The 9312-nt window shown below is 46.8% G+C and overlaps 1 long non-coding RNA gene across 1 annotated transcript; it reads left to right on the top strand.

The window, feature by feature from the left end:
- The first annotated feature begins 1995 nt into the window (after window positions 1-1995).
- Window positions 1996-3326, top strand: LOC125436217. Its single transcript, XR_007245019.1, has 2 exons — window positions 1996-2923; window positions 3033-3326. It is a non-coding gene; the product is annotated as an uncharacterized LOC125436217 (long non-coding RNA).
- Window positions 3327-9312: the final 5986 nt, after the last annotated feature.

The raw sequence follows: 9312 nt of genomic DNA, 5'->3' as shown, positions 1-9312 counted from the left end.
TACATTTGTGGGTTGATTTGCTGAATACTGACGTGCCTTCACAGCTTCCGGAGGAGTTCTGGGTTTCTAGCTGCATGGGATCATCTCGCCCTTTGCATGTACCTGCGTTCGATCCTGTGATTCTGCGCTATATGGTTGGACAATGCGCTCTCAATGCACGATTGTTTGCAACTGGGTTTTCATATGCGGAACATGAAAAGCCAGTTGCAAACAACTGCTGAAGTGCGTTATCCAGTATGTGCGGAAACTTTCTTCACAAGGGCAGATCAGAGTGGTCTATGCTGGAAGCTTGTGGCTGTGATAATAGGCATAGGAGCAGTGATTTAGCCTACACGCGTTGTCATCATTATTGTGGACTTACTTGATTGATCCTCGGGGCATTGCCCCACCAAATGGGGCACTTGGCTCAGATTACTCCAGGCCATCAGAGATACTCCCCAATGGAAACTTTCCTAATAAGCTAAAGGGCTAGCCCATTCCTGCCAGTTCACAAGGGCTTCTGTGAACAAGTTTACGTTCACATGAGCTGTTCTTCATTAATATACTTTGAGAATTGATGTCAGTTACTGGGGAAGGTGCGTCAGTGGCGATACCAACTGCAGACTGCACAGGTAGACCAAGGATGCTGTGCTTTGCCTAGTCAACAGGCAGAAATCGGCAGTAACTTCTCGACAGTAAGGATTGATTAGACACATTTTGTACATTGGGTAGTTAATACAGTCAGTGCCAATGCAGAATACTCAAGTTTACTGGTTGTTGTGGCTGTTTCCCAGTTAGCATTGCCCGGGTCTGAGTATTGCCCAGTGATACTTGAAGACTAGGTACGTGGTCTAGGCTTAGTGTGAGAGTCCCCTGTTGTGATTTTATCCATTTTTGTACACTTTCTCCACGTCTTCTCATGATTGGTGGTTTCCACATGAACGTCTTGCTCAGTTTTGGCATTAGGATTGGGAAGGGGTTTTTTTGAGCATCCACACAACGTAGTCCCCGGATCGTCTACTCTACATATTCCCTGTTTGGTGAGATCCCTAAAAACCGGGTTTGACATTGGGAAAGATTGTTGCCGTCTTTTTGAAGGAACTTTTCGTGCCCCTTGTGGATGGGTTGGTGCTCATTTCTGAAGGTTTGATCTCAATCCTTGCAGCTACCTCTCCCCACACACTAAAACAAAGCTCTTTAGGGACCTGTGTTTTAAAAGTCAGCAGTTGCTGGATTGCCATATTGTAATCTGGCTATTGCCACAATCTGGTCGCTCCTCTGAATTACCAGCTTGAATTTTTACAAGCCTGTAGCCTTTTCCTTTGCTTAGATATGATAAGCCTTTCCCCTTATATCTGTACAATGAAAAGAGCTAGATAGTGATTTGTTTAAAAAGTAAAAGCGTGGATCTAGTAGATTGTAGCAGTAGATTGTAATAATATTGCACGGTTGCCAATTTTGAGAAAAGCCCTCCGAAGCAGAAGAAGATGGTGACCAGAGGAAGCCGAGCAGAGGTGTAACTTCGAGTGGCATAGCGGTACCCTGTTGGAATGTGGCAGGACGGGTGCGGAGGATACACCAGTGCACCGGGTGCTTTCCCCCCTTGCTACGCTTCTGAAGCTGAGGCAAAGGCATATGGGGAAGAAGAAACTGTGGAGTGCGTTGTTGGTCTTGCAGACGTCTCTGCATTCACAGCAGCAACAAGAGCCATGCAGAAAATCATCACTGTGGGAGCAACTTCTGTGTATCATGAGTGCACCCACGCGTTCTCCAGTACACCTGTCTTCATCTCAGGGTATGGGTACACATACACAATCTTTTTTTTTTACAGTGATTCCAATTCACAAGGATTCTTCACAAGTACACTCTAAGGCAGTGGTGGCGAACCTTTGGCACTCCAGATGTTATGGACTACAATTCCCATCAGCCCCTGCCAGCATGGCCAATTGGTATCCAATTGGCCATGCTGGCAGGGGCTGATGGGAATTGTAGTTCATAACATCTGGAGTGCCAAAGGTTTGCCACCACGGCTCTAAGGAAATCTGCAAACGTTGACATTTTCAGTAATTTTTGAAGGCCTACTGGGAAATGTCAGAAATATTTGTCTTTGATATTTTTTTGAAAGTTGACTCTCCACACATATTAAATGGCCAGCATTGAGAGAGAGGGAATTGAAATGGTAGAGTGGGCTCTTATTTTAAGGTATTGGTAAATTTCAGGATCTTCTGCATCTCTTCAGTTCTCTGAAGAACTATTAGTAAATGTTGAGATTTACCAAACCTCTGATACTTAACAACAATTATTGCAGTTTAGTTTAGTTGTTGATGGGGATTTCTCTGGAAACCGGCCATTAATGCAACTCAGAACAGCTCAGGATTTTGAGAAGACCGTTTTGTTTTTCCAAAGAGTCCCCACCTTTGATTCACACAGGCTAATTTCGTGGTTCAGAAGGATTGTGGCTGCTGTTGCTTCTTCCCGGCATTGTTGCTTCTGTGCGATGCGTTTTCTCTATGTATGCAAATTTCACCGAGGGCTTCCTTCTATGTGACCGAGCGAGAATGTGAGGCTCTTCTTCAGAGCTGCTTTATAGATTTGCTCAGCGTTTTCCAGCTGTCAAGACACTGTGGTTTTTGTGGGATTTCTCTGGATGCGTATTGATCCAGCTTTAATTCATCTTGTCAATTAAATCCCCAAAATGATACGTTAGAACTTCTTTATTAATTCATGGTTAATGTGAGAGATTGGCGGTTATCATGGCTACCCCGTCATTAGCGGATGAAGATTTAGATACGTCCTTAATTTAGGAAAATAAGATGTTCAAGTTTTTTTTTAAAGGGGTGGAGTGGTTACAGGCATATTCTTGCCTAGTTGTGGGAGGTTCCTCAGTTTCATTAGCAAATCTGGAATGGTATGGGCAGGGCCAAATTGACTTCTTAGACCAGAGGTGTCCAACTCTGGCGCTTCAGATGTTCACGGACTACAATCCCCATCAGCCCCTGCTGGCATGGCCAATTGATGAGAATTGTAGTCTATGAACACCTGAGGCGCCAGAGTTGGACACCCCTGCCTTAGACTGTCCTACCCTCTACACACTTGGTGCTGGACACAAATTGAAAAATGAACTGCAGGATCTTAAGCACACTTCCATCTCTGCCTTTTTCTGTTTACACACTGGGAGTAATACTACTGACCTATCTTACAAATTCATTGTAAACATTCCTGAAGGTGAGCAATTATGTGGGAAGCGTTTTGTGCACACGTTCAAGGTGCTATATGAATAAGGATTGCAGTTATTGTGTAGCCAATTCTTTTGCTTAATTAATTAAAATATTCTGAATGCTTGAAAAGATGCCCCCCAATGGGGCGATTTATAGTTGTATTTTTTTTCCCAGGGGTTTACAAAAATGGGTAGCAGTCTCCTCACTTTATTCCTTTACCCCTTTTAAAATTATTCCTTTTGTCTGATGAATGTATGCATCAGAAGAAGAAGAGTTTGGATTTATATCCCCCCTTTCTCTCCTGCAGGAGACTCAAAGGGGCTTACAATCTCCTTGCTCTTCCCCCGCTCACAACAAACACTCTGTGAGGTGTGTGGGGCTGAGAGAGCTCCGAGAAGCTGTGACTAGCCCAAGGTCACCCAGCTGGCGTGTGTGGGAGTGCACAGGCTAATCTGAATTCCCCAGATAAGCCTCTACAGCTCAAGCGGCAGAGCTGGGAATCAAACCCGGTTCCTCCAGATTAGATACACGAGCTCTTAACCTCCTACGCCACTGCTGCTCCTGTGCCACTGCTGCTCCAGGTAGGCAACTTTTGCCCTGATCTGGGTGGCTCAGGGTAGCCCAATCTTGTCAGATCTCGGAAGATAAGAGCAGTTAGCCCTGGTTAGTATTTGGATGGGAAACCACTAAGGAATACCAGGGTTGCTATGCAGAGGAAGGCGATGGCGAACCGCCTTGTTAGTCTCTTGTCTTGAAAACTCGCTGCATCTTTATGGGACATTACATTCACATCCACCCACAACATTCTCTGTCAGGGTTGGATTAAGCCCGGGGGTTACCAGTTGCTGATCCTAGAGCAAATTCACACAGCTGCTAGCACTGGTCCACGTGAACGTCTTCATGTTCACTCTTAACTTCCAAACTGGTCGTCTTTTGGGGAAAGTCCCCAATCAGTAAATTGGCACGTAAGGGCTGTCTACTAGCCATCATGTGCGTTTGTCTTATGATTGTTTCGTATGTAATGTATTCGCCCCTCATCCATGAATATCACTTTGTACAGCCAGTGTGACATAGTGGTTACGAGAGGCGGACCGGATCTGGAGAACCTGGTTTGAGTCCCTGCTCTGCCACTTGAGCTGGGGAGGCTTATCTGGTGAACCAGATTGGCTTGTACACTCCAACACATGCCAGCTGGGTGACCTTGGGCTAGTCACAGTTCTTCAAGCTCTCTCAGCCCTACCCATCTCACAAGGCGTTTGTTGTGGGGTGGGGGGAGGAGATTGTAAGCCCCTTTGAGTCTCCTTACAGGAGAGAAAGGGGGGATGTAAATCCAAACTCTGCTGCTGCTGCTGCTGCTGCTGCTTAAGAGAGGCAGACTCTTATTTGGTGGACCAGATTTGTTTTCCTGCTTCTACATATGGAGCCTGCTGGATAACCTGGGCCAGTCATGGTTCTCTCAGAACTCTCTCAGGTGTTTGTTGTGGGGAGGAGGAGCTTGTAAGCCGCTTTGAGACTCTCGTATGTTGGAGAAAAACCAAAAACCATAAAAACCAACTCATCTTCATATCTGCCGTTGAGTCTATTGCAGGAAGAGCGCTGCCAAGATTCTCCCCCAGCCTGAGGCCTAGCAGCACAGCCTGAGGCCTAGCAGCACAGCCATTCCTGACTGGTTGTCCTGGGGCATTCTCCCTGTTCCCAGTGGGAGAGATACCTGGCAGGTGTGCTCTGGACTCTCCTCCTGGGATCCTAAGTGTTGTTGCTATGCGCAATCTCCCATTTCCTGCTAGTAGGACTATGGAAAATACTTGCTTCCTGGCCCACTAATGGAAAAGAGTATGAAAGAGTTGTGCCCTGGCATAGCCATGGTTGACCAGTAGGTAGCAAATGCTTAAGAACATAAGAACGTAAGAACTAGCCTGCTGGATCAGACCAGAGTCCATCTAGTCCAGCATTCTGCTTCTCGCAATGGCCCACCAGGTGCCTTTGGGAGCTCACATGCAGGATGTGAAAGCATCTAGCCTTCTTTGGAGTCATTTCTATTGGGTTGTTCCTGGTGAACAGTCATATATATAAACTGAAATACAGGGGTGGGGTTAGTTCCTTCCCCTCAGCGGGTTTTCTCAGTCCAGTGTAGGATCTATAACAGTGATGGCAAACCTTTTCAACACAGAGTGCCCAAATTGCAACCCAAAACCCACTTATTTATTGCAAAGTGCCAACACGGCAATTTAAATTGAATACTGAGGTTTTAGTTTAGAAAAAAATGGTTGGCTCCAAGGTGCGCGTTATTCGGGAGTAAGCTTGGTGAAGCAACTGTGCAATGCTACGAATGGGTGAATCACGACCCTAGGAGGGTTTATTCAGAAGCAAGCCCCATTGCCAGCAACCGAGCTTACTCCCGGGTAAAGGATCCTGCCCAGGCCAGCCTAGAAGTGTGTGTGTGGGGGGGTGGGGGGTGATTTTCCGCCCCCCACCCAATGACGAGCTCTGTGCACGTGTGCCTACAGAAAAGGCTTTGAGTGCCACCTCTGGCACCCGTGCCATAGGTTCACCACCACTGATCTATAAGGACCCTCTGCTGTTTCCGTATCAAATGTAAGCAGGAATATTTTCCCAGTGAAGCCTCTGCAAAGAAACAGTATTGAAGGAGCGCTTTCATGATGGAGTCCCCACTAATCAAAAACCACCAGCTTTCTTCTTGCCCTCATCATCCATCTGTTAGAAGCTGGGAAATTAATTGTTATCAGCATTACAAGCTAATAGCAAAAAGTAAAACACACTGGGGTAATTATCCCGCTTGTGGTTAAGGATACGTTTGAATTTTAAATACCGCCTGCTGCTGAGGGATAAACGTGACGCCTCATAATTAATGTCAGCTAATTCTTCCTCCCTTCTTTAGCAGAAAGATAAAAAGCCAAATCAATTTTTATAGCTATTGTAACATTCCCACAAAGTTAGCCCTCGGTGTGTGAGTCTCAGAGATTTGCGGCCGACAACCAAAGCCCGACACAAACAACCGTGCATTATCTGTGAAGGTCTGGAGGAAGACGGAGATAGTGGGTGGTATCACAACATGGCTGCCAATGGAGGCAGAACCAACCTAAAAGGAAGGAAGAGGAAGAAGAAGAAGAGTTTGGATTTATATCCCCCTTTCTCTCCTGTAGGAGACTCAAAGGGGCTTACAATCTCCTTGCCCTTCCCCCCTCACAACAAACACCCTGTGAGGTGGGTGGGGCTGAGAGAGCTTAGAAGAACTGTGACTAGCCCAAGGTCACCCAGCTGGCATGTGTTGGAGTGCACAGGCTAATCTAGCTCCCCAGATAAGCCTCCACAGCTCAAGTGGCAGAGCTGGGAATCAAACCTGGTTCCTCCAGATTAGATACACGAGCTCTTAACCTACACCACTGCTGCTCCAGGTGAGGCTGGAGCAGGTGAGGAGCCTCACACATAGATGATGCCCAAGTGCAGGGAAGAAGTGGGATAAATAAAAAAAATACACTGAGAAAGAGGCGTGAATGAAAATAAAACCCACTGCAATGGCACCTGCCACTAAAACATTTCAATCTGTCCAGTGGCTGATCAAAAGCCCTTTAATCATATGTCCAACCACAGCTGTAGCGAGGGGCGCTGCACCCAGGGCAGGTGCTTGCCCTGCGCCCCTGCCATGCCCCTGCACCAGTGCGCACCCAGTGTGTCATGTGCATGCACACACACACATCCCGGCGCTACGCCACTGTGTCCAACTTGGCTTTACCACTTTCCAGCCCATAGGTATCAAACTCGCAGCCCTCCAGATGTTATGGACTACAGTTCCCATCATCCCCTGCCAGCATCATCTGGAGGGCCGTGAGTTTGACACCTGTGTTCTAGCCTGTGGTGGGCACTATCAAAAGTGTCAGCAGGCGCTATGGTGGGCGCTGTGTTGGAGACCCCTGCGCTACAGTGCAATTGTGAAAAACCTACTGGCGATTTTGTGAGAAAGCGCTCTAGTGGTGCAAAGTAAATGGCACACATGAGGTATGGGGGAGAAATGGGGCCAGATGAGAGCAGGGAGGTTGAGAACCCCACAGCTTTCGATCCACATGTGAGCTAATCTGCTTTGACTTGCAAGTTTCCAGAAAGATCAGAACAATCCAAGTTCTGGAAACATTGGAGCTAAGCAGAGGAAATGGGGGGCGGGGGGGGGAGAGAGAAGGACAATGACTTGTGGGTGACCCAAACCCATGCTCAAGTTTGAGATCCAGGGTGGCACAAAGGCCAAACTCAACCGAAGCTGAATCGGGGAGGGGGGGGGGAGATTTTTCCCACCTAAACTGGAGAGGAGGGGTAAGGAGGGCTCAGAAAGTTCTAGAAGAGTCTTACCTGAATCTGGTGCTATGCGCAGACCCGTGTGTGCCTGTGCAGAAGATCACTCTATGAACAACAGTTCCAGGTAAGTGCAACGTCTGATGTGCAAACCTTGGTAAAACCGTTCTTAAGGGCTGACAGTTGAATATTCCACGTCTAGACAGAACATGTGCATGTTGTCAGGATACTGTTGAGACCCTCGAGTATACTGTTTTCTTGCCCAAGGTATGCGTTACCTAGACTCTCCCTACTTGTCCCAGCTCTAGGGAATAAAAAAAGTTGTTCGGAGCATACAAAGACTATTCAACTGCTGAATAATAGCAACGGAGGGATAACTGGACAAACTTCTGAATTTTAATTAGAAGCGCTCAAGTCAAAGACATAATGGAAGCTCGATCATCTCTTCCTTACCAACCTTACATGCTTTGTCCAGTTTTATGTCTTGTTTTAACACCCACTCTGTCCTGTGTTTTGCTTTATTTTACTGATATGCCTAATAAAGGTCTGTTGAAGTTGAAGGTAAGAGAGATATACCAAATGGCCAAGATCAGATGCAGTCGAGTGCCCAGGATTGTATCTAAGAATCTGGATTTATACGCATCCTTGTAAATTAGTCATGGGAGGGAAGGATTGTGGCTCTCTTTGCATGCAAAAGGTCTCAGGTTCAATTCCCAGTAACTCCGATTAAAAGGACCAGATGTTAGGTGACGCGCAGAACCTCAGTGTGAGATAATTGGACAGCCACTGTCAGACTGAGTGGACAATACTGAGCTTGACAGACCAATGAGGGAGCTAGATGTAGCACTACTACATTTGGATTGGCTATAGAAGATCATATCGACAGTTGTTCTCCAGATACACAAACCATAGGTGATTGGCTCGCAAGTTCACTGGTTGACCTTGGTCTAAGTCCCCACCAGTAGATTCAGGAGACTGTGGTTGATTCCGCACTTGCGTCCGACCTAAGTGCTCCGCACAACCACTGGGATCGACGTGGTTTTGTACCAACTTCACCCCGTGTAACGGTCAAATTTCCGACTCAAGTTGGGAACTACTACTTTTTCAGGAAACCACGCTCGAACTCAGCTCGATTCCAGTAAAGTGCGGAATCTCTGGTGCCAGGAGTCCCCCACTCAGCCATTTATAACGTGTGTGGGGTTTAGATGGAACATGGCCGTAGAACAGTAGCCAATCGGAACGGAGCACAGGATGATTCCGCCCTCCGAGCTGGGATCAAGCTGGTTGCAGTGGGGAACAACAATGGCTTCGATCTAGGTTAGTACCCTCAGGGAACTGGGTCAAACCTATTTTACTCATATGCAGACCTATTTTACTCATATGCAATGCGTAACAGATTCTTGGGATTCACTGCTGAAGAGACAGTGACAGCCGCTTTCCTAGATAACTTGAAAGGGGACTTCCACTTATTAGTTATGGTGGATGAGTGGAACATCTATGGTCAGAGGCAGAAACTCTGCAGAGATCAATATAGCAGAGGGACATAGCACTTGCTGGTTTAGACCTCCATGCCATGTTTGTGGATCTTTCAGTAGGATTGCCTCTTTTGCTGGCGATTGGTGGGACATTGAGGGGGCAGAGGCTAATGAAACTAACATAACTCAAAATGCCAATACCATGGTAAGAACTGGAATTGGAGTTACTGTGTAGCACAATTCTGTGGGAATTTCCCTGATCTCTATGGTGAAGACCATAGATTCCTAGAGTGTCACTCGACATGTCGACATCATTTCCAGATCTCCACCTAGAA

Source organism: Sphaerodactylus townsendi, linkage group LG07, assembly GCF_021028975.2.
Source record: "Sphaerodactylus townsendi isolate TG3544 linkage group LG07, MPM_Stown_v2.3, whole genome shotgun sequence".
NCBI classification, from domain to species: domain Eukaryota; kingdom Metazoa; phylum Chordata; class Lepidosauria; order Squamata; family Sphaerodactylidae; genus Sphaerodactylus; species Sphaerodactylus townsendi.
Note: the sequence above shows the minus strand (reverse complement) of the source record. Positions and strands in the feature narration are given on the sequence as shown.